Source organism: Pseudophryne corroboree, chromosome 3 (assembly GCF_028390025.1).
Source record: "Pseudophryne corroboree isolate aPseCor3 chromosome 3, aPseCor3.hap2, whole genome shotgun sequence".
Lineage (NCBI taxonomy): Eukaryota > Metazoa > Chordata > Amphibia > Anura > Myobatrachidae > Pseudophryne > Pseudophryne corroboree.
Window position 1 is genome coordinate 348330878 of NC_086446.1, and position 26004 is coordinate 348356881.

Consider the following 26004-nt stretch of genomic DNA (forward strand, 5'->3'; position numbering starts at 1 on the left):
TACCCTTTCCTGCCAACGGACAGGTTACGTTGGGAAACATCCCCTAGGGTGGACAAGGCGCTGACACGCTTATCTAAAAAGGTGGCCCTGCTGTCTCAGGATACGGCCGCCCTAAAGGAGCCTGCGGATAGAAAGCAGGAAGCTATCCTGAAGTCAGTGTATACACACTCTGGTACTCTACTGAGACCTGCTATTGCTACAGCCTGGATGTGTAGTGCTGTAGCAGCATGGACAGATACTCTGTTAGACGACATAGATTCCCTCGACAGGGATACTGTTTTGGTAACCCTGGGCCATATAAAAGACGTCGTCTTATATATGCGGGATGCTCAGAGGGACATTTGCCTGCTGTGCTCTAGAATTAATGCTATGTCCATTTCTGCCAGGAGGGTCTAATGGACTCGGCAATGGACAGGAGATGCTGATTCTAAAAAACACATGGAGGTTTTGCCTTATAAGGGTGAGGAATTGTTTGGGGATGGTCTATCGGACCTCGTGTCCACAGCGACAGCTGGAAAGTCTACTTTCTTGCCTCAGGTTTCCTCACAGCCTAAGAAAGCACCGTATTATCAAATGCAGTCCTTTCGTTCTCAGAAAGGCAAGAGGGTCAGGGGCGCATCCTTTCTTGCCAGAGGCATGGGTAGAGGTAAGAAGCTGCACCATGCAGCCAGTTCCCAGGAACAAAAGTCCTCCCCTGCTTCCACTAAGTCCACCGCATGACGTTGGGGCTCCACAGGCGGAGCCAGGTGCGGTGGGGGCGCGTCTCCGAAACTTCAGCAACCAGTGGGTTCGCTCACAGGTGGATCTCTGGGCTGTACAAATTGTATCTCAGGGATAAAAGCTGGAATTCGAAGCGACTCCCCCCCGCCGTTACCTCAAATCAGTCTTGCCCATGGAAAGGGAGGTAGTACTGGCGGCAATTCACAAGCTGTACCTCCAGCAAGTGATTATCAGGGTCCCCCACCGGGAGAAACACCTTCTCCACCGGGAGAAGGTGTTTCTCCCGGTGGAGAAGGCCCAGGAATTAGCATCTCTGGTCAGGGACCTCCTGAAACCAAAACAGGTATCGGTGCATCACTGCACGCGAGTCCTGGGAAAGAAGGTGGCTTCATACGAAGCCATTCCCTTCGGCAGATTCCATGCAAGGATCTTTCAGTGGGATCTGTTGGACAAGTGGTCCGGATCGCATCTTCAGATGCATCGCTGATCACCCTGTCCCCAAGGGCCAGGGTGTCTCTTCTGTGGTGGCTGCAGAGTGCTCACCTTCTCGAGGGCCGCAGGTTCGGCATACAGGACTGGGTCCTAGTGACCACGGATGCAAGCCTCCGAGGATGGGGGGCAGTCACTCAGGGAAGAAACTTCCAAGGGCTGTGGTCAAGTCTGTAGACTTCCCTGCACATAAATATACTGGAACTAAGGGCCATTTACAACGCCCTGAGTCAAGCAGAGCCCCTGCTTCGAAACCGGCCAGTGCTGATTCAGTCAGACAACATCACGGCGGTCGCCCATGTAAACCGCCAGAGCGGCACAAGAAGCAGGATGGCAATGGCGGAAGCCACAAAGATTCTTCGGTGGGCAGAGAATCATGTGCAAGCACTGTCAGCAGTGTTCATTCCGGGAGTGGACAACTGGGAAGCAGACTTCCTCAGCAGACACGACCTCCACCCGGGAGATTGGGGACTTCATCAAGAAGTTTTCACACAGATTGCAAAGCGATGGGAACTGCCACAGGTGGACATGATGGCGTCCCGCCTCAACAAAAAGCTAAAAAGATATTGCGCCAGGTCAAGGGACCCTCAGGCGATAGCTGTGGACGCCCTAGTGACACCGTGGGTGTACCTGTCGGTATATGTGTTTCCTCCTCTTCCTCTCATACCCAAGGTACTGAGAATAGTAAGAAAGAGAGGAATAAGAACAATACTCATTGTTCCGGATTGGCCAAGAAGGACTTGGTACCCGGAACTGTAAGAAATGCGCACAGAGGACCCTTGGCCTCTGCCTCTCAGACAGGACCTGCTGCAACAAGGGCCCTGTCTGTTCCAAGACTTACAGCGGCTGCGTTTGACGGCATGGAGGTTGAACGCCGGATCCTAGCGGAAAAAGGCATTCCGGATGAAGTTATTCCTACGCTGATAAAGGCTAGGAAGGACGTGACAGCAAAGCATTATCACCGTATATGGCGAAAATATGTTGCTTGGTGTGAGGCCAGGACGGCCCCTACAGAGGAATTCCAGCTGGGTCGATTCCTGCACTTCCTACAGTCAGGGGTGACTATGGGCCTAAAATTGGGGTCCATAAAGGTCCAGATTTCGGCCTTATCCATTTTCTTTCAAAAAGAACTGGCTTCACTGCCTGAGGTTTAGACGTTTGTTAAGGGAGTGCTGCATATTTAGCCCCCTTTTGTGCCACCAGTGGCACCCTGGGATCTTAACGTTGTGTTGGATTTCCTGAAATCCCACTGGTTTGAGCCACTTAAGACCGTGGAACTAAATTATCTCACGTGGAAAGTGGTCATGCTGTTGGCCTTAGCATCGGCTAGGCGTGTGTCGGAATTGGCGGCTTTGTCATGTAAAAGCCCATATCTGATCTTCCATATGGACAGGGCAGAATTGAGGACTCGTCCCCATTTTCTCCCAAAGGTGGTATCATCGTTTCATTTGAACCAACTTATTGTGGTGCCTGCGGCTACACGGGACTTGGAGGACTCCAAGTTGCTGGACGTAGTCAGGGCTTTGAAAATATATGTTTCCAGAACGGCTGGAGTCAGGAAGACTGACTCGCTGTTAATCCTGCATGCACCCAACAAGCTGGGTGCTCCTGCTTCAAAGCAAACTATTGCTCGCTGGATCTGTAGCACGATTCAGCTGGCTCATTCTGCGGCTGGATTGCCGCATCCAAAATCAGTAAAAGCCCATTCCACAAGGAAGGTGGGCTCTTTTTGGGCGGCTGCCCGAGGGGTCTCGGCTTTGCCGAGCGGCTACTTGGTCGGGTTCAAACACCTTTGCAAAGTTCTACAAGTTTTATACCCTGGCTGAGGAGGACCTTGTGTTTGCTCATTCGGTGCTGCAGAGTCATCCGCACTCTCCCGCCCGTTTGGGAGCTTTGGTATAATCCCCATGGTCCTTATGGAGTTCCCAGCATCTACTAGGACGTCAGAGAAAATAAGAATTTACTCACCGGTAATTCTATTTCTCGTAGTCCGTAGTGGATGCTGGGCGCCCGTCCCAAGTGCGGATTTTCTGCAATACGTGTATATAGTTATTGCTTAATAAGGGTTATTGTTATGAGCCATCCGTTGAGTGAGGCTCAGTTGTTGTTCATGCTGTTAACTGGGTAAGGTTATCACAAGTTGTATGGTGTGATTGGTGTGGCTGGTATGAGTCTTACCCTGGATTCCAAAAATCCTTTCCTTGTAATGTCAGCTTTTCCGGGCACAGTTTCCCTAACTGAGGTCTGGAGGAGGGGCATAGAGGGAGGAGCAGGTGCACACCAGATAGTACCTAATCTTTTCTTTAGAGTGCCCAGTCTCCTGCGGAGCCCGTCTATTCCCCATGGTCCTTACGGAGTTCCCAGCATCCACTACGGACTACGAGAAATAGAATTACCGGTGAGTAAATTCTTATGTTTTCCCCGCACCTCCTGAGCGTGCGAGAAAAAAATGTGACTACCGCATTTAATGGGCATCTGTTGAACAATCGAATAGCTCCAATAGACACCCAGCAGGGGATGCGTGGCACAATTGAATTCCCCTCAAAATGTACCTTATTTTCTACTTTTAGAAATGCAGCATATTTCCAGAATGAAAGTACTGTTAATCATATTAACTTTGACTTAATTTAATATTATAGCAATACTTGAATTTGGAAGTGTCTTTTTAACATTATCTAAAAATATTGACTATATGTAATTATCTTACAATAAGTGCTATGAAAAAGGCAACATTTCATGGATTAACATTCTTGAAATAACTAAGCAGAGCTTTCCAATAATGCTGTTTAAATGTCATTGCAAATATTTTACCCAAATGGGACACCTAAAAATTCAGTGATAAATGTCAGAATTAGGACATTTAAACAGTGTTATTTCTCTTACGTCCTAGAGGATGCTGTGGTCCATTTTAGTACCATGGGGTATAGACTGTTCCGCAGGAGCCTTCGGCACTTTAAGACTTTTCAACAGTGTGAACTGGCTCCTCCCTCTATGCCCCTCCTCCAGACCTCAGTTTAGAAAATGTGCCCAGGAGACTGGATGCACACTAGTGGAGCTCTACAGAGCTTTGCTGGAAAAAGACTTTCTTAGGTTTTTTATTTTACAGGGAAGCTGCTGGCAACAGCTTCCCTGCTTCGTGGGGAAGTAGGAACCAACTTCTCAATTAGTTAATGGTTCTGCTTCCGCTGACAGGACACCATTAGCTCCTGAAGGGTACTGAACACAGCCCAATCCTGACCAGCGTTCACGTCCACAGCACTGCCGCCACCCCCTAACAGAGCCAGAAGTCAGAAGGCTGGTGAGTATATTACCGGAGTCCTGCAGAGAGGGGATCCTCCGTTCAACGTTGGTGGCATACAGGTACACGCGCACGCTGTGCGCCATGTCTCTCAGCACAAGGGTGCAGAGCGCGCGCGGTGGGGGGCTCTGAGGGCATGTTTTAAACCTTACTCTCACTGGCAAAAAGGGTTCATACATGTACAGCCGCTGATGTGCATACCCAGCCAGTATAAATATTACATTGCTGAGGCTGAAGGGCGGGGCTTCTCCTCAGACTTGCCAGAACACACTCTGGGTGCCATTTTCTCCTGCAGAAACTCCAGTGTGAAGCTCCTGAACGCTGTTTCTCCTCATGACAACGCTGATACAAGTACAGGGTGTTATAGAAGGGGCAGAGTGTGTTCATTATAATTAGGTCTGTGGGCCTATTATTGGTATATGCTCTGTAAGTGGGTAATATTTCCACAATTCACAATAAGGCGCAGTGTGTGGACTGGCAAAATCCCTCTCTCTCTGACAGACTTTAGTGTAGGTCTGTCCCCAATAGCTCTCCTGTGTGATAGAGGTGTGTGTGTGTATTGAAGTGTGTAACATGTCAGACATTAGGGAGGGTTCTTTTCAGGAAGAACCCATTTTAGATGCACAAGAGGGAAATGTGGTGGCCCTTCCCTCTCAGAAGCAGCCGGAGTGGGTGAGAATGTTGCAAAAGAATGTCAATGCTTGCAAAGAAATTCCCTGAGTCTGAGCAACAGACTAAATATTGGAGGCAGTCTGTGGAGGATGCACTGTTTACTGACCCCTCCATTTCACCCACTCTGGTCCCATCCAGTTCCCAGAAAAGGTCTCTGGCCCAATGCAAGGGGACACAGACACAGATTCCGACTCTGACGTCGACACTGGGGATTTCAGAGGTGTAGACCCCAAATTAGCCAAAAGCATACAATGTATGGATAGTTGCTATAAAGGAAGTGTTGGAGTTTCCTGAAACAACACTGGTCCCAGAGGAAAATGATTTTTTTTAAATTAAATAAAAAGCAAGTTGTGACTTTTTTTCCTCCTTCAAAGGATTTGAATGCGTTCTCTTTAGAATCCTGGGCTAACCCTGAGAAGAAATTTACCCTTCCCAGAAGGATACGTGTAGCGTACCCTTTTCCTGAGGAAGACGGGCACAAATGGGAGACACCCCCAATGATAGACACCTCAGTTTCTCGGCTGTCTAAGAAAATAGTTTTGCCTGCCCCTGGTTCAGCCTCTTTAAAAGATCCAGCTGACCGTAAATTAGAAACAACCCTAAAATCCATTTATACTGCTAACGTAATGGTGCTCAGGCCCACCATTGCTTGTGCGTGGGTAGGTAACGCTGTGGAAAAATGGTCTGACAACTTGCTTGTTAACATAGACACAGTTGACAGGGATGAAATAGTCCTAACTCTCGGCCATATTAAAGATGCTGCAGGTTACTTAGTTGAAGCTATGAAGGATATTGGGTTGCTGAGTTCAAGATCCTCCACTATGGCGATTTCAGCCCGCAGGGCGCTGTGGATCCGTCAATGGAATGCTGCTGCGGAATGAAAAAAAAAAATTGAGGTTCTTCCTTACAATGGAGAAGCCCTCTTTGGAGACAAGCTGGATGCCATGATTTCAACAACTACATCAGGCAAGTCAGCATTTCTGCCTTCCGCAGCAGCTCCACCTAGGAAAGGATTTCATTCTCATACGATGCAATCCTTTCGACCCAACAAGTCCAAAAAGGCAAAGGGTACCCCCTTCTTCGCAGGAAGAGGTAAATAATCTACAACACCATCAGGCTCGCAGGAGCGGAAGTAAACAGCTACTTCTACTAAAACCTCAGCATGACGCTGGGGCTCCCCTGCGGGAGTACGATTGGGTGGGGGTACGTCTACTGTCTTTCATCCAGGTCTGGGTTCACTCAGATCTGGATCTTTGGGTATTGCGGATAGTTTCCCAAGGGTACAAATTGGAATTTCAGGACCTTCCCCATGCCGATTTTTCAAATCAGCCTTACCAGCTTCTGTTTAGGACAGCGCTAAAGTGTTGAACGCAATACAGAAATTATGTCAAGACAACGTAATTTCCTTAGTTCCTGTGTCACAACAGTAAAAAGTGTTTCTTTTTCATCCACTAGGGGTCACTGGAGTACTCTTGGGATATGGACGGCTTAGCAGAAACAAAGGCACTGAATATTTAAATTTAGAACTCTCCACCCCTCCATATCCCAGAGTACCTCAGTGTACGACCTCAGTGTTTTTTCTGTGCTAACAGCACTAACAATGGCTTGTGGGAAGTTCCCACACTTTGTGGAAGATTTTATTAATTTTTCATTTTTACTTTTAACTTTTTACAATAGCACATCCCTTCCCAGTTTCTGGAAAAACATGGGTCCGGGATAGTGCCGCTGCACGGACAGCGCATGGCGTGTCGGTCCTCACAAAGAGCACCCTCACAGCCACAGGCAGCCCACTGTCTCCTGCAACAGCTGGACGGAGCTTACACATAGAAGCCCCGTCGCAGCCATGACCTGAGGAGCTGGACGGAGCTTATACATAGAAGCCCCGTCGCAGCCATGACCGGAAGATACAGAGCGCAGCCTCTCTACAACAAGGTAGGCTGGGGAAACAGGGCGGTCAGCGCAGGCTGCCGCCCCGCTGTGTGGGTCAGTATTGTAATGCCGCTCCCGCCGCTCATACAGCCGCCCGCCACACGCTCCGTCCGGCAGCCCATCACCGTCCACCCGCAGACGCTCCGTCAGTTGCCAGCGCTGAGAGGGTGACAACGTGCTGCTCCGGCGACCTCCGCTGCTCGGCAAGAAGGCCTCCCTGCAAGTCTTCCCGGGCTCCCCGCTGAGACACAGCGTTACAGGGAGTACGGGGGGAAGGAGGGGGGGGGGGTGGAATCTGGCGGATTACAGCGGCAAGGGTATGTAAAGGGATACATATATAAACGGCAGGCACAGTTTATGTATATGAACTATATATATTAATATTGGATGTGTATGGTGGCCTGCCTGTGATTATGACCTGGCCTGTGATTTACACTGTATAATAGGCTATTGAGCCTATATTACTGAAATAGGCTATTGAGCCTATATTAATGACGGTGATTATCACTGTATAATAGGCTATTGAGCCTATATTAACACTGGAGGCATGTATTGTAACATGCCTTGTGATTTTCACTGTATAATAGGCTATTGAGCCTATATTAACACCTGTGATATTGAGTCTATATTAACACTGGACGCATGTATTGTAACCTGTCCTGTGAGTTTCACTGTATAATAGGCTATTCAGCCTATATTAATGTCTGTGATTATCACTGTATAATAGGCTATTGAGCCTATATATATATTCACACTAGAGCATGTGTTGTACCCTGCCTGTGATTATCGCTGTATAATAGGCTATATTAACACTGAAGCAATTGTAACTTCTTCTGTGATTATCAGGGTCAGCATGGCATGGAGGCCATTTTAAACATGCTTCCTGTTTCCAGTTGTAATTCCGGAACATTCCTGCCCTACATCTCTACGCCACCGGAGGCGCAGGGGTGTTAGTGGGAATTTTGGGTCAGGTTTCACATAGGCTGCCCATGTTAACTGCATTTCAGCCATAAATAAATAGATATATATTACACACCTTAAGATAATAATTTTACTAAATCGTGCAAGTGTCTGTCCGTTGCCTATTGTGTTGTCTGTCTACATAAGGAGTAAGGCTCCAGCGCAGACTAAAAATACTTTTAAACATTGTCTAGACATAAATCTACCACATGTTCACTATGTTTTGTAGGTTTTCAGGATCCCAGATCCTATGTTAAGCATTGGCAATTCAAATTGACGCTGCTCGACAGGAGCGGTAAGATCAGAGTCGCAAAAGTTACTCCGCCAATTTTTACGGAGGGTGTTAATTTAACTGATCTTATAATTTACACATTTCTTCTATGTTGCAGACCTGACAATTTTATGTCAAACCTCACAGCGCTAAATACGAGTGAGGAGGGCACATTAGACAGTCACATAGGGAGGTTTTGACAACCATACATTGCTAATGACCAGTGAGTCAGTCTCTGTAATTTACAGAGAATAAGGAGCCTCTAACATTTCATCCGTCGTATTTGCTAAACGACGGATCTTTAAGGGGTTTCTTACTTAGGATATCTTACTAAGATTTAAGACTATTTACCCGTTTCCACACAGTGACATCTACATTGGAGAATTCTCCATTGGGGAATTCGTCGGTGCCAAACCTTATAAAGACCCAAGATACATTTCGGTCACTAGGGCGCTCAGTGTATGGAAACAATGACGATTACTTTATATTTATCATTCATGAGAAGCTGCTGAGTATCTCGGTACAGCGTCTGCTGCCGCCTGTTACCTTGCTTCTCGTTTCTCATCGTCGCTAGTTCAGCATTACAAGGCCAGAAGCTGTTTGGTCCTAAATTTGACAAAATTGCCTCCTCCGATATTAGAAATACTCTGGTCCGGCGGTTAAAGCCTTTAGACTTCAGTCTTTTCAAGACTGTGGTACAAAAACAATCACGCCTTGTAACGCCAGGGCGCTAAAGTCACAACAAGCCAGAGGCTGAGAGCCCGTCAAGCCAATCTCGCATTTCCAATTGTGGAAACGCGCCTTTACACGTTACATTGGCCGGGTTTCCAGCCATCCACTCAAAATAAGGCATTTTGGCAGGTTGCCATTCAGTCTCTGCGGGTTTCAGCAGGTCTTATTTCCTTAAAAGACAGACTGCCTCGGTCGCTTGATCTCCAGAATGCGTATTTACCCATTCCGGTTTGGTCACCTCATCACAGGTTCTTGCGGTTTGCAATACGCCACTACCATTAACCGTTTCAGGTTCTACCGGTTGCCCTCTTGTCAGTGCCTCGGGTAGTCGCCAAAATGATGTTTGTGATGATACCTCATCTCAGATCCCTGGCAGTGACAATCGTTCCATTCTAAGACGATCTACTCATAAGAGCTCTGTTTCAACAGATGCTCCTCCTACTTGCGCTGCTAACATACACCACGGTTGCAGTGTCAAGTTCAACAACAATCGCATCTATTCCGTCTCAACGATTTCAATTCCTAGGTATGATTACACATACGGTAACTCAAAGATTTACCTACTACACCAGAAAGTACAAATTATACGCCATCTGGTACAAATTAGTGCTCAAGACACGCACACTATCGGTACATTGGTGTATTCGTCTATTAGAAACAATGATGGCCTTTCGAGGCGCTTCAGGTCGGAGGTTTTCACTCGCGGTTCCCACAGGGGGGCGAGGGTGTCTCTACTCTGGGCGAGAGTCTCAAAGGTTGGGGAGTTGTAGTTTCAAAAGGGTTTCTAAACGGATCACGACTGATTGCTGTCTATAAATGTCCTGGAACCCTGTGCAATTTACTATGCACTACATGCTTCGCACTCAGACTGTCCAAGTGCAGTCACACAACGAGACGGCAGTCGCAGGCCCAACAAACAGGGAGGAACGAGAAGCCGCATGGCAATGCGGGAAGTAGCTCGATTCCTCAATTGCCCAGGATACCACAAGGTGATATTGTTGACTGGGTTCATTCCGGGAGTGGACATCTGTTAGACAGATGATCTCAGCCGTTGGGGTTTTTCATCCAGGAGACTGGGCATTAAATCCAGAGGTGTTTCACATGTTGGTCCCCAGGTGCGGTTACCCTCAGGTGGACAGGATGGCATCTCGCAACAATTACAAACGCTCAGTATGTGTCCAGAACGACAGATCCCAAGGGCAGTGGCGGTGGATGCTCTCACATTCGCGTGGTCGTACAGCCTCGTGTATCTGGTTCCACCGTTTTCCGCTGCTCTCTCCGTTGCTAAAACGGATCATAAGACAGTTCGTCACAGTCATACTAGTGATATCTCATGGGTTTCGGAGAGCTTGCTTCTCGCATCTCCAAGTAATACTCGCACACGATCCTTGGCCGCTCATACTACGTCCAACCTGTTACAACAGGGACTGTTCTTTTACCCCTATTTACCGCGGCTGCGGTTGACGGGGTGGTTGTTGAGACCGCCCTCTTAAGGAAAGAGGGAGGGCATTACAGTATCGGTTATACCAACCATGTTACGAGCTAGGACGCCGGTTACGGCAGCTCATTATTACAGAATTTGGCGTGCCTATATAGGTTGGTGTGAAGCTCGGAAGTTTCCGACATCATCTTTTAAGTTACCCGTATTCTGTTATTTTACAGACGGGGTGGGATGGAGAACTGCGTTTATCTACACTGAGGGTGCAGGTATCTGTGTTGTCAATTTATTTTCAACGACGATTGGCTCTATTGCCGTCGGTACACACCTTTCTACAGGGTGTCCTCAGAGTGCAGCCTCCATTTATCCCACCTACAGCGCCATGCGACTTGAAGCTGGGTTCAGATTTCTTACAGTTTTCATGTTTTAAACCCTTACAACAAGTGGGGATTAAGTTTCTCACTTGGAAAACGTTTTTTCTTCTAGCCTTAGCTTCGGCAAGGCGTTTTTCAAATTTGGGGGCCTTGTATTGCAAGCCACCGTATTTGGGTTTCCTGATGACAGAGCGGAACTTCGAACGAATTCCGATTTCTTACCAAAGCTAGTGTCATTTTTCACATCAATAAACCAATAGTGGTTCCTGTGTTGACAGCACAGTCTAGAATTCTGAATGTGGTACGCGCATTACGCGTTTATATGTCCTGAACCTCTACAGTTCGTAATACGGATACGTTGTTTGTTCTCTATGATGCTGCCAAGTGGGGTTAGCCAGCTTCTCAGCAGACATTATCCAGTTGGATAAAACGGACTACACGTCAGGCTTACATTAAGGCTAAGTTACAGTCGCCTACGTCAGTAATAGCTCATCCCACAGGTTCTGTGGGAACGTCATGACCAGCTGGTCGTGGAGCTTCTACGACGCGGCTACATGGTCTTCAGTGCACACGTTTGTGCGCGTTTACAAGTTTGAAACGTTTGCGGCATCAGCATCTAGCTTTGGCCGCCTACTGTTACAGGTGTCAAACAGCTCTCCCGCCCACGAGGGAAGCTTTGGTACGTCCCAAGAGTACTCCAGTGACCCCTAGTGGATGAAAAAGAAAATAGGATTTTGGTACTTACCAGGTAAATCCTTTTCTTTGAATCCATAGGGGGCACTGGACGCCCACCCAGAGCAGTTTTACCTGGGTTGTATTAAGCTCAGAGGAGCTTATGGTAACACATTTTCACCGATTGGTTCAAATTATAAAGGTTTATCGGTTATGGTGTCAACTGTTTAGTTGTCAGTAACGTTATGTGTCAACTTTGTTGTTGTCCGTTATGTTATAGGAATTCTCCATTGTCAACCTCTCTATAGTTCCTGTTCGGCTCAGTAAAAAACACTGAGGTCGTACACTGAGGTACTCTGGGATATGGAGGGGTGGAGAGTTCTAAATTTAAATATTCAGTGCCTTTGTTTCTGCTAAGCCGTCCATATCCCAAGAGTACTCCAGTGCCCCCTATGGATTCAAAGAAAAGGATTTACCTGGTAAGTACCAAAATCCTATTTTTTTCTCCTGCTGGGTCCACAGGTTATCCACAGGATAACATTAGGATATGCTGGAGCGTCAGCAGATTGGCACCAAATCGATCACGAGCTTTGTGGCCTCCCAGGATGCACCGGGCTCGTCCATATTATCCCGCCCACCGACTCAGTCAAATCAGTTTTTTGTTTGGTGCGGCAGGAGTCAGACCATGGTCACAGGGCTGCTGTGTTTGCAGCCCTAAGCTTTAATTTTGATTCATTTTTATAGTCTTACCGTTTTTTGAGTGATCTTTCCTAATAGCGTCTTACACGCATATTGAAAAGAGTCGCAACAACGCTTACCCATGGTACAAGTGCTGTCTTGATGGGCATTTGTGTCTGATATACTAGCAGGTCCAGCAGACGTTACCAGGCTGTGGCCGGAGCACAGGGAGAAGGTAAGGCATCGGTTCCGCTTAGAGGGGGAATAGTGACACAGCCGCACTGATTTGGGAGGAGACTACCAAACAGTAGCTGGCGCGCCATCACCACAGGTGCTCTAGCGCTAGGCTTTAGGGATCATAAGGCGCCAGGATTAGTATGAGGCCGCGATCCCTAGGGTTGATGTCAGCGGTATGGAGTCAGACGCTCTCCTGGTCGCCCCTCCCCCCAGTTCATGACCAGTCACTGTGCGTCTCCCGCCATGAACTGATTGCCTCACTTCCGTCTCAGACGCTACCACGAGGGGACTCGGTCGCAGCATACGCCGCTGCGTCTGTATACACTAAGGTTTACCGCTAAGAGACTGGGTCGCAGACATGAGCGTCTGCATGTACTAAACCTTCACTGAGCATCTGTGTCCATTAAAATACCGGAGCGGCAGTGTACACTAGTAGCGTCTGGATCCACTCAGCGGTTTGCTAACGTATTGGTCGATCCTGGAAGTGGGGTGAGTCTCCCTGTATCCCACTCTACAGAGTAAGGGTTATACAGCACTAAATTTCTATCTACTGTGTTAGTATGAATAGTTAAGTTTTGTGCCTATTGCATATGAGTTTTGTACAATACTGTGGTTTTTCTCTGCAATTGCGTCTGAATACATTAAAATAACTGTATAGTACAGAAAACAGTAAATGTATGCCTACATACTTGAAATATGTTTGTAGTTGATAATATGCTTATATGACTAATAATATCTTGTGGCTGACCTCTAGTGTGATTGCTGACTTTATATATGTTTGTCAGTGTTTTTTCTGAACCTCAATGCTCGTGCTTGGGTTGGGGTCGGATTGATATCACTTTTTATGCAATATAAAGTGTTTTCAGTCACAGATTGTGTAGTATACTGTGGAAGAGTTGATTATCATGTCTAAGTGCGGCAAAGGTGACGAGGTTACAACAGTAACACCAACATTCAAAACGTTTATCCTGCAAGGTGGGGTTAATAACTCAATCTTTGGGAAATAATGGTTTGTGTGCAAATTGTTTTTCATTTCAGCAGACTGCAAGGCAGATCCCCATTCAACAACAAATAGATCCACCTTGGGCCATATTTGCACAGACTCTATCCAGTATAGCTGACAGGTTGGCCCCGGCAGCTCCAACCGCAGGAATAGGGTACACGATTAACCCATACATGCAGCTCCCATCTTACGGTATAGTCCCTACAGCTTCTACAAGTCAACAAGCTGATAAACCAAGGGTAAATATATCATGTAATACACAGGATGATATAACAGATGATGACTCCATATACTCTACTTCTCCTTATGAAGAGCAAATAGAGGGTTTCAGCTCAGAAGATTTAGCTGAGTTAATTGGAGCAATGAAGGCTATTCTGTCTCTAGAAGATTCAGTTGAGCCAGTAGTTAAAACTAAAGTACCTGTGTTTAAACGTCCCAAAACAGTGAGGGTTGAGTTTCCAGGGTCAGAAGAACTGACTGAAATTATGGAGGAAGCTTGGGCTACACCCAATAAGAAATATAGAATCCAAAGAAAATTGGACTTGTACTACCCTTTTCCAACTGGGGACTGTTTTAAAAAGAGAAGTGCCTCCTAAAGTAGATACCCACGTCATACGACTTGTGCGATAATCTATTTTACCCTTGCCTTCAACATCATTAAATGATGTCACAGACAGAAGAGTGGATGGTTTTTTGAAATAACATATTTTCTCTGTCAGGGGCAGTCATAAGGCCTGCTATGGCCTCAGCCTCGATGGTAAAAGCAGTAGTGGAATGGGCTGAAGAATTAGAGAATGGGCTTTTAGCACCTACTAGGGAGCAGGAGTCCCATATAACTTAAATGAAACATGCTGCGCTATTTCTAGAAGAAGGAGCAATAGTTATGGGTTCGATTGCTTCCAAAGCATCAGCCTTAACAGTAGCTGCTCGCAGAGCAATTTGGCTACGTACATGGAAAGCTGATTCAGAATCCAAAAAGGTTCTGGAAGCTTTGCCTTTTGTTGGGGACATTCTTTTTGGTAAGCAATTGACAGATTCTGGAGTCAGAAGCTGAATCCAGTTATACTCCTAAGCCTAAGGGTTCAGGATTTAGGCCATTTCGGTGGCAAGGTAAAACAAAAGGTAAAAATTAGTTTAAGCAAACCCAGCACAAGAAGTCTGGTAAAACAAGGAAGCAGTGGGCAACTAGAGGGCTAACTTCCAAACCAGTACAGAAACCATCAGCCTGGGGGTGCGGGCCTCCACTTGGGGGACTCCAAGGTAGGGGGCTGTCTTCTTTAGTTTGCACACATATGGCAGCGGTCGACAACAGACGCTTGGTTGCAAGAAGTGGTATCTCGGGGTTATGTTTTCCCACTCAAAGCAGCATCCTCTAAGGTTTTTTTTGTACCAGCCCGTCTCACATAGAGACGAGGGCCAGGGCATTGCAAGAAGTAGTTCACAAATTGCTGCAGTCAGGAGTAATTGTCCAAGTACCTCCGGAACATTGGTGGAAGGGGTTTTACTCCAACCTATTTTTGGTCCAGAAGCCAAATATGTCGTTTTGACCCATCCTCAATCTCAAAATGTTAAGCAAATACATTTGGGTACCAAGGTTCCATATGGAAACATTACGTTCCATAATTTTGGCCATGGAACCAGGGGATTACATGGTATCTCTGGATATTCAGAATGCTTACCTGCATGTGCCGATAGCTTTGTCTCATTAGGGTTACCTCAGGTTCGCTATCCTCCAGCAACATTTTCAGTTCCAGGCCTTACCCTTTGGGTTGGCCACAGCCCCCAGAGTATTTTTACCAAGATCATGGTTGTTATGGCAGCTTATCTCCGCAAACCGGGGATAAGGATTTTTCCATACATCGACGATCTTTTAATCCTAGCACAATCCCAGGAATTGCTTTTGAGCCATCTCCAACAGACAGTAACTTGTCTACAAAAGCATGGATGGCTCATAAATTGGGCAAAGTCGTCTGATTCCGTCACAACAGATGATTCACTTAGGGGCTGTATTGGATTCAGGTCTGCAGAAAATAATTTTACCTGTGGAAAAAATATCCAAGGTGCAGTTAATGACTCAGGAATTGTTGAACAGTCAGACAATATCAGTTGACACGGCAATGTGAGTGATGGGATTGATTGTGTCAACATTCGACATGGTGGAATATGCACAATTACACTCAAGGCCTTTGTAACATCTGATTATAACCAGATGGAATAGAGTACATCAGAAGGTAAAAAAAACAAATGATGGTACAAAAGGTCATTAGTCTGGTGGCTACAGACATCCCATCTAGACAAGGGGAGACCCTTTTGGATACCAGATTGGGAGATCCTGAAAACGGATGTCAGTCTTCAGGGCTGGGGAGCAGAGTCCGGAAAATTATGGTTCCAAGGACAATGGACCAAAGAGGAAAGTTGCCTGCCAATAAATTTGTTGGAACTACGAGCCATATACATGGCACTGATTCAGGCAAAGGACATTCTGCAAGGAAAACCAGTCCAGTTCCGCTCGGACAATGCAACGGCAGTAGCGTACCTCAACCATCAGGGAGGAACTCGCAGCCAAAGAGCAATGAAGGAGGTAAGTCGCATACTAAAATGGGCAGAACTCCATCTTCCAGCATTGTCCGCAGTGTTCGTTCCAGGAGTCCCTAAACTGGGAAGTGGACTTTCTGAGTTGGCACACCATTCAAGAAACCGAATGGGCTCTACACCCGAAAGTATTTCAGACGCTAGTAGACAAATGGGGGTTGCCAGAGATGGACCTCATGGCGTCCCGTCTGAACTACAAAGTTCCAGCATACGGGTCAAGAACAAAAGACCCCGGAGCGATCCTGGTGGACGCGCTGTCAGTGAATTGGGACTATCATCTGGCATATCTGTTTCCTCCAATCTCCCTGCTACCCAGGGTGGTGAGGAAAATAAAGCAAGCAAAGGGTGCCGTGATTCTAATAGCTCTGGCATGGCCCAGAAGGCATTGGTACATAGATCTCCAGAGGATGTCGTTGGATGCGCCAATTCTGCTCCCTCAACGTCCAGATCTACTAATGCAGGGTCCCTGTTGTCACAGGCATCTGGATCAGCTGTCTTTGACGGCATGGCTGTTGAAACCACGATCCTAAAATCAAGAGGTTTTTCACAACAGGTAATTCAAACAATACTTAGAGTAAGGAAACCTTCCTCCTGCTCGCGTTTATCACCGAATATGGCAAACCTATATTCATTGGTGCAGTAAAAGAAATATGGATCCACAATCTTAGATTTCCTTCAGGCAGGAATAGATAAGGGTTTGAAAAGGTGGCTTCCTTGAGAGTTCAAGTTTCGGCATTGACTATATGGTTTCAAAAGAAAATTGCTACTTTACAGAATGTGCGCACTTTTTTCCAGGGAATGCTGCGCATTCAACCACCTTTTGTTCCTCCTGCAGTGCCGTGGGATTTAAGTCTGTTTCTCAAAGCCCTTCAAGGGGCTCTGTTTGAACCACTTAAGAAAGTGGATCTTAAATGGTTAACAGCTAAAGTACTCTTCCTACTGACTATGGCATCAGCTAGAAGAGTGTCAGATTTAGGAGCACTATCGTGTAAGTCTCCTTTTTGAGTTTTTTTTCCAGATAAAGCAGTTCTCAAAACTAAGTCTGATTATCTTCCAAAGGTGGTATCGAAGTTTCACCTTAATGAAGAAATTGTAGTCCCGGCTTTTCAGGTATCGGAACGGTCTGCGGGAGATGCGTCGCTGGACGTGGTCCGGGCATTAAAAATCTACATAGATCGTACCAGTGCCATCAGAAAGACATTCTCTCTTCATTCTCTACGGATTTCATAAGAGGGGATGGCCTGCTACTAAACAGACGCTAGCAAGATGGCTTCGAATGACGATTTCAGAAGCATACTCTCGAGCTGATCTCCATATTCCGGCTAATGTGTCTGCTCACTCTACACGTAAGGTAGGTCCTTCATGGGCAGCACAACATGGTGCTTCAGCAGAACAGATATGTAAGGCAGCCACATGGTCTTCCATTAACACATTCATTAGACATTATGCCTTGGATACCCATGGCGCTGAATTTGGGCGAAAGGTTCTCCTGTCCAATCAGGAGCATCCCCACCACTGAAAATTTGCTTTGGGAAATCCCAATGTTATCCTGTGGATAACCTGTGGACCCAGCCGGAGAAATATACGTTATGGTAAGAACTTACCGTTGATAACTGTGTTTCTCCTATTTCTCCACAGGTTTCCACAACGATCCCACCCTGATGCACCTGATTTGTGACTCTATATACTCACTAACCTCTTCCCTCTTGCGTGGAAGGGTGTGCATGTGTGTTCTTCTCGCCTTAATAGGGTTCTACATAATGCTCCTGCCTAAATGCTTTGGAAACTGATTTGACTGAGTCGGTGGGCGGGATTCTATGGACGAGCCCTGTGCATCCTGGGTGGCCACAAAGCTCGTGATCGATTTGGTGCCAATCCGCTGACGCTCCAGCATATCCAATGTTATCCTGTGGAAACCTGTGGACATAGGAGAAATACCGTTATCAACGGTAAGTTCTTACCATAACGTATATATTCAAGCCTGTTTGTAGTGCCGAAACCGGATGGCTCGGTCAGACCGATTTTAAACCTAAAGACTGTGAACCTTTATTTGAAAAGGTTCAAATTCAAGATTGAATCCCTGAGAGCGGTGATCTCCAGCTTGGAGAAAAAGGAATTTCTGGTATCGATGGACATCAATGATGCTTATTTACATGTTCCCAACTACCCGCCGCATCAGGCATACCTGAGGTTTGCGGTGCAGGACTGCCACTACCAGTTCCAAACCTTGCCCTTCGGGCTCTCCACGGCTACGAGAATATTCACCAAGGTGATGGCGGAGATGATGGTGGTTCTTCGCAAGAAAGGAGTCAGTCATCCCATACTGGACGATCTCCTCATAAAAGCGAGATCCAGGGAGAAACTAGTGCAGAACATTGCACTTTACCTGACTGTGCTTCAACAGCACGGTTGGATCATAAACCTTCCAAAATCACAATTGGAACCCACAATGAGGTTATCATTTCTGGGAATGATATTGGACACGGAAGCACAGAAAGTATTTCTACCGGTGGAAACGGCTCTGGAGATCCAGAGGATGGTCAAACAAGTTTTAAAGTCAGCACGTGTATCGATTCATCAGTGCATCCGCCTGCTGGGGAAGATGGTAGCGGCCTACGAGGCTCTACAATTTGTCAGATTCCACGCCAGGGTGTTCCAATGGGACCTACAGGACAAGTGATCCGGATCGCACCTACACATGCACCGGAGGATAATACTGTCAACAAAAGCCAGTATTTCACTCTTGTGGTGGCTTCAAAGTTGTCACCTCCTGGAGGGACGCAGGTTCGGGATTCAGACTTGGATCCTGGTGACCACAGATGCAAGCCTCCGAGGTTGGGAAGCAGTCACGCAAGGGGAAGGCTTCCAAGGACGATGGTCAAGTCAAGAAGTACTCCTTCACATAAACATTCTGGAATTGATAACTGTGTACAACAGCCTTCGTCAAGCGGCACACCACCTTCAAGGTCGTCCCATACAGATCCAGTCAGACAATGTATCGGCAGTAGCTTTCATAAACCGCCAAAAAGCAGAGCGGCAATGGCAGAGGTGACAAAGATACTCCTCTGGGCAGAAAGACATGCAAAAGCTCTGTCGGCAATTTTCATTCCGGGAGTGTACAACTGGGAAGCAGACTTCCTCAGCAGACACGATCTCCATCCAGGAGAATGGGGCCTCCACCCAGAAGTCTTTGCAGAGGTAGCAGATCATTGGGGCGTTCCTCAAGTAGATATGATGGCATCACGTCTCAACAAGACGCTTCAGAAATATTGTTCCAGGTCGAGAGACCCACAAGCAATAGCAATGAATGCACTGGTGACCCAGTGGGAGTTTGTCGGTGTATCTGTTCCCTCCACTTCCACTAATACCAAAAGTTCTCAAGATCATCAGAAGAACAAGGGTTCGAGCAATTCTCATTACTCCAGACTGGCCAAGAAGGGCTTGGTATCCAGATCTTCAGGAGTTATTACTGGAAGATCCTCTGCCTTTTCCTCTTCGCGAGGTCCTGCTTCAGCAGGGGCCGTTTGTTTATCAGGACTTACCGCGGCTGCGTTTGACGGCATGGCTGTTGAGCGTCAGATCCTAGCCCGTAAGGGTATTCCCAGTGAAGTCATTCCCACACTTACTCTGACCAGGAAAGGGGTAACGTCCTAACATTACCATCGTATTTGTAGAAAATATGTATCTTTGTGTGAATCCAAGAAGTCTCCTGCGGTGGAGTTTAAATTAGGACGTCTTCTCCTATTTCTACAGGTGGGCGTGGATGCTGGCTTGAGATTAGGGTCCATCAAGGTCCAAATTTCAGCCTTGTCCATTTTCTTTCAGAAACAGTTAGCTTCCCTTCCTGAGGTCCAGACGTTCGTGAAGAGGGTTCTGCGCATCCAACCTCCCTTTGTGCCTCCTGCGGCGCCATGGGATCTTAATGTGGTGTTACAGTTCCTTAAATCGGACTGGTTTGAGCCTCTACAAGAGGTAGAGTTGAAGTTTCTCACTTGGAAAGTGGTCATGCTGTTGGCCTTGGCCTTAGGCAGACGAGTGTCTCAATTAGGGGCTCTGTTAAACAAGAGTCCTTATTTTATTGTTCACGAAGATAGAGCTGAACTGCGGACACGTCAGCATTTTCTTCCAAAGGTTGTGTCTTATTTCCATATCATCCAACCTGTGGTGGTGCCAGTGGCTTCTGACACCTCAGCCGTTTCAAAGTCCTTGGATGTCGTCAGAGCGTTGAGGATTTCTGTTGCAAGAACGGCTCGGATAAGGAAAACAGAATATTTGTTTGTCCTCTATGACCCCAACAAGATTGGGGGTCCTGCTTCTAAGCAGACTATTGCGCACTGGATCAGAGGTACCATTCAGCACGCTTATTCCACGGCACGATTGCCGTTACAGAGTTCGGTAAAGGCCCACTCTACAAGGAAAGTGGGTTCTTCCTGGGCGGCTGCCCGGGGTGTCTCGGCATTGTAAATTTGCCGAACAGCTACTTGGTCAGGGGCAAACACGTTTGATAAGTTTTACAGGTTTGACACCTTGGCTGCTGACTATCTTCAGTTTGGTCAGTCAGTTCTGCAGGGACATTAGCACTTTCCTGCCCGTACTGGGAGCTTTGGTACATTCTTATGGTACTAAAATGGACCCCAGCACCATCTAGGACGTAAGAGAAAATAGGATTTTAATTACCTACTGGTAAATCCTTTTCTCGTAGTCCGTAGAGGATGATGGGCGCCCGCCCAGTGCTCATTTTTCCTGCAAATTACATTGTCTTTTTACACAGGTTCTCATATGTTAAGATGTTTTAAAGTAGTTGCTGTTACGTTATGCATGCACGTTAGCATGGGTTATGTTGAAAGCCATGTTAGGCGGCATCATGTTTGTATGGTGTCAGCTGGTGTGAATCTCGCCACTAGTTTAATGCAAATTCTTCTCTCGAAGTTGTCCGTCTCCACGGGCACAGTTCCTATACTGAGGTCTGGAGGAGGGACATAGAGGGAGGAGCCAGTTCACACTGTTGAAAAGTGTTAAAGTGCCGAAGGCTCCTGCGGAACCGTCTATACCCCATGGTACTAAAATGGACCCAGCATCCTCTACGGACTACGAGAAAAAGATTTACCGGTAGGTAATTAAAATCCTATTTTCTACAGCGCAGCCATATTGTCATGAATGTTATTAATCTCTGAAAATAGGTTCTCTTGGGGAGAAACTTAAAGCATGGGCGCACACTGGGCAAAATTCAAATGTTATTGTGGGTCCACGCCGGCAGCTATTCAGATGTTTCTACCGATGAGCGAGAGACCTTCATTTCAGCTCACTACCTCCAGGGGTCGTGAGCTGAAATGCGCAAAAAGTGACCCATTTGGGAGCCTGGTCTTTTTTTTTTTTGCATTGTGCCCATTTGTTTAGTCGGGATTTGCCACTTTACGTGGCTAAACCCGACTGATATGGACGCGATAACTGGTCACAATTGAATATTGCCTTGCGATCTCCCGTCACTTTAGACGTGAGATTGGGTGCAATTAAACATTGTATTCCCCCCACCTTCATTGATATCTTCACTGAGTCTTCTCTCAAATACATGTTTGTTTTATATATTTAAGTTGTTATTAAAGATCGGAATCTGTAATCTGCTACAATTTCATAAATGGTGCTTTTTGTAATTAGTGATTTACTAGGAGTAACAGGAATGATAAAAAATTGTTATTTATAAGTACACTGAGCACTATTTGTGGAGAATTTTATTGTACGCATTGTGCCATTGCGATGCCCAACTGCGCACATAACGGGCAGTTACAGTAGTGCTGACTTGGCAGGTTTTCCGTTGCACGTCTTTGGAGGTGCAGTTGCTATTCTGGAACGGCACATAACTTACAGTTGAATCCTCCTCTTTTGTCCCCCTTTGTATTCATGCTTCCATCCATTAATTGTAATTATTTTTTTTCTCTTCCATGCCTTACATTACAACAGCGACAGGTGATATTCTTTAATAAATTCCACTTTCTCTCCTGTTCAGATTCCATGTTACTACTGTACAGTATTCATCTCTGCTTTGTGTTCAATATTTTGTAAAGAAATAGTTGAGTAAAGCTGTAATTTTTGGGAAGCAATAACTGTTTGCAGTTACTCATTTACACTCTTTGGGAATTGATTCCCATGTTTGTTTCTGGCAATCTGTTTCCTCGCTCCTCAAGTGGCCGAGTTCTAGTCCTTCAGACTTCTGTGAGCAAGCTCTGTAACTTGGAATGCACCCCAAGCTCTTGTTACAGAGACTCTTGATTTATCTCCACACTGGTTGGCAAAGTTATGGCTGCTTAATCGTTTTTTTTGTTTTTTTCCCTTCAGGATACTGCTTTTGTGGTCTTGATGTACAAATGGAAAGCTTTGAATACTTGAGATTATAATCATACTTTTTGTGTTCAGTTTAATTGACATGTACACTTTAAAAACAGTGATATTTTGTCATTTTGAACCACACATTCTTTCATAAGAGCAATGACCATAGAAAAACGGACTCTCTCTATTCATCTAGTACAAAGCAAAAAGGGTGATCTATACACACCCAATGTGCAGATTTAGTACACTTTTTTTTTTTTTGCTGGTTAGGACCTACCATATCCTTCCCCCAGAACAGCTTGAAATTCTTTGTGACATATATTAACAAGGTAATGGAACATTTATAAAAGATTAATGTTTATATGATAGCATCACATAGTTGCTGCAGATTTGTCAGATTTGTACATTTATTTATTTATTTATTAACAGTTTCTTATATAGCGCAGCAAATTCCGTTGCTCTTTACAATTTGAAATAACAATAACAAAATGGGTGATAACAAACAGTCATAGAGGTAGGAAGGCCCTGCTCGCAAGCTTACAATCTATAGGGAATGCTGCAAATCTCCTATTTAACCACATTTGCAAGGTGTTCTTTTGGATTGAGACCTACTACCATTGGAGGCTGTTGGAGTTCACTGAAATAATTATCATATTTATGACACCATTTTTTTAGATTGTGGCCATAAAGTGATGTACATGGCCAGCAACAATACTCAGGTAGGCTGTGGAATTTTAAATGATACTCGGTTGTTATAATGGCCTAATGAATGCAGAGAAATCATTCAAAACACCATTGTACCACCCCCAGCCGGAACTGTTGACACGAGACAGGATGGATTCATGTTTACCAGCTCTGCTCATCTGCACAACAGAAATCGAGCTTCCTCAGACCAGTCATCATTTTTATGATCTTCGCCTTTTCAGATTTGGTGCAGCTATGCCTACTGTAAATTCTGTTTCCTGTTCTTATCCGAACCTGGTGGAGCCTGGTGTAGTCTACCATAGCCTATCCACAACAACATTTTACATGTTCATCTAGTTATCACTGTTGCAATGCTAAGATATTTGCATTACTTCTGCCTTCCTATCAGCTTGAACCAGTTTGCCCATTCTTCTCTGACCTCTTTAAATAACAAGGCATTTCTCCAGCAGGGTCCACAGGTTAACATTGGGATATGATGGAGCGACAGCGGATTGGCACCAAACGATTATGAGCTTTCAGTCCTCCCAGGATGCAACGGGCTCGTCCATATATCCCCGCCCATCAGTTTTTTGTTTGGTGCGGCAGGAGCCGGACCATGGTCAGAGAGCTGCTGTTCTTGGCAGCCCTAAGCTTTATTAATTAATTTTTCTTACGTCCTAGAGGATGCTGGGGACTCCGTAAGGACCATGGGGATAGACGGGCTCCGCAGGAGACATGGGCACTAAAAAAGAACTTTAGGCATGGGTGTGCACTGGCTCCTCCCTCTATGCCCCTCCTCCAGACCTCAGTTTGATACTGTGCCCAGAGGAGTCTGGGTGCATTACAGGGAGCTCTCCTGAGTTTCCTGAAAGAAAGTATTTTAGTTAGGTTTTTTATTTTCAGGGAGCCTGCTGGCAACAGGCTTCCTGCATCGTGGGACTGAGGGGAGAGAAACAGACCTACTTAAATGCTAGGCTCTGCTTCTTAGGCTACTGGACACCATTAGCTCCAGAGGGAGTCGGAACGCAGGTCTCACCCTCGCCGTTTGTCCCGGAGCCGCGCCACCGTCCTCATCACAGAGCCGGAAGATAGAAGCCGGGTGAGTATGTGAAGATAGAAGACTTCAGAAGCGGCAGAAGACTTCGGTTCCTCACTGAGGTAACGCTGCGCGCCATTGCTCTCACACAACACACACACAGCAGGCACTGTAAGGGTGCAGGGGGAGGGGGGGGGGGGGGCGGGCGCGCCCTGGGCAGCATTTAAACTTCCGATCTGGCTGAAATATAGATATATAGGCTATATATATATATATATATATATATATATATATATATATATATATATATATATATATATATATATATATATATACATATATGAGATCCCCCGTCGGTTTTGAAAGATTTTAGCGGGACCGGAGCTTGATCCTCAGCACTCACCAGCGCCATTTTTATCCATAGCACACCGCTGAGAGGAAGCTCCCCGGACTCTCCCCTGCTGAACACTGTGAAAGAGGGTTTGAAAGATGGGGGGGGCACATAATTTGGCGCACTGTAATCATAAAAAAAGCGCTATCTGGGTAAAGATAATTGTTTTTCCCCGGTTCACTGGCGCTGGGTGTGTGCTGGCATACTCTCTCTCTGTCTCTCCAAAGTGCCTTGTGGGGGAACTGTCTTCAGATAAGAGAATTCCCTGAGTGTGTGGTGTGTCGGTACGCGTGTATCGGCATGTCTGAGGTAGAAGGCTCTCCTAGGGAGGAGGTGGAGCAAATGTGTGTGGTGTCTCCGTCGGCAGCACAGACACCTGACTGGTTGGATATGTGGAATGTTTTAAGTGCTAATGTGAATTTATTGCACAAAAGGTTGGACAAAGCTGAGTCCAGGGAGTCAAGCCATGCCTGCCACTATGTCACAGGGACCTTCTGGGTCTCAAAGGCACCCACTATCCCAAATGGTAGCTACTGATACCGACACGGATTCTGACTCTAGTGTAGACTACGATGATGCAAAGTTACAGCCAAAATTGGCTAAAAGTATTCAATATGAGATTATTGCAATAAAGGATGTGTTGCATATCACAGATGAACCCTCTGTCCCTGACACGAGGGTGCGCATGTATAAGGAAAAGAGCCCGGAGGTAAACTTCCCCCATCTCATGAGCTGAACGAGTTATTTGAAAAGGCTTGGGAATCTCCAGACAAGAAACTGCAGATTCCCAAAAGGATTCTTATGGCGTATCCTTTCCCAAATACGGACAGGATACGGTGGGAATCCTCCTCAATTGTGGACAAAGCGTTGACACGTTTATCCAAAAAGGTAGCAAGCAGGAGACTACCTTGAAGTCCATTTATACACATTCTGGTACCTTACTCAGACCGGCGATAGCGTCGGCTTGGGTTTGTAGCGCTGTAGCAGCATGGACAGATACCTTATCGGCAGAAATTGAGACCCTGGATAAGGATACCATTTTATTGACCCTGGGTCATATTAAAGATGCTGTCTTATATATGAGAGATGCTCAAAGAGACATTGGCCTACTGGGTTCTAGAGTCAACGCTAAGGCGATTTCTGCTAGACGAGTCCAATGGACGGGTGATGCCGACTCGGAAGAGGCATATGGAGGTTTTACCTTACAAGGGTGAGGAATTGTTTGGGAAATGTCTCTCGGACCTAGTTGCCACAGCAGGTAAATCAACTTTTTTGCCTTATGTTTCCTCACAGCCTAAGAAAGCGCCACATTATCAGATGCAGTCCTTTCGGTCGCATAAAAACAAGAGAATACGGGGATCGTCCTTTCTTGCCAGAGGTAAGGGCAGAGGTAAAAAGCTGCCAACCACAGCTAGTTCCCAGGAGCAGAAGTCCTCCCCGGCCTCTACAAAATCCACCGCATGACGCTGGGGCTCCGCTGAGGGAGTCCGCCCCAGTGTGGGCA

General features: G+C 46.2%; 1 protein-coding gene across 2 annotated transcripts in view; it reads left to right on the forward strand.

The window, feature by feature from the left end:
* CDK12 (cyclin dependent kinase 12) overlaps positions 1 to 26004 on the forward strand; it is a 341865-nt gene that overhangs the window by 105735 nt on the left and 210126 nt on the right. The window lies entirely within an intron of this gene.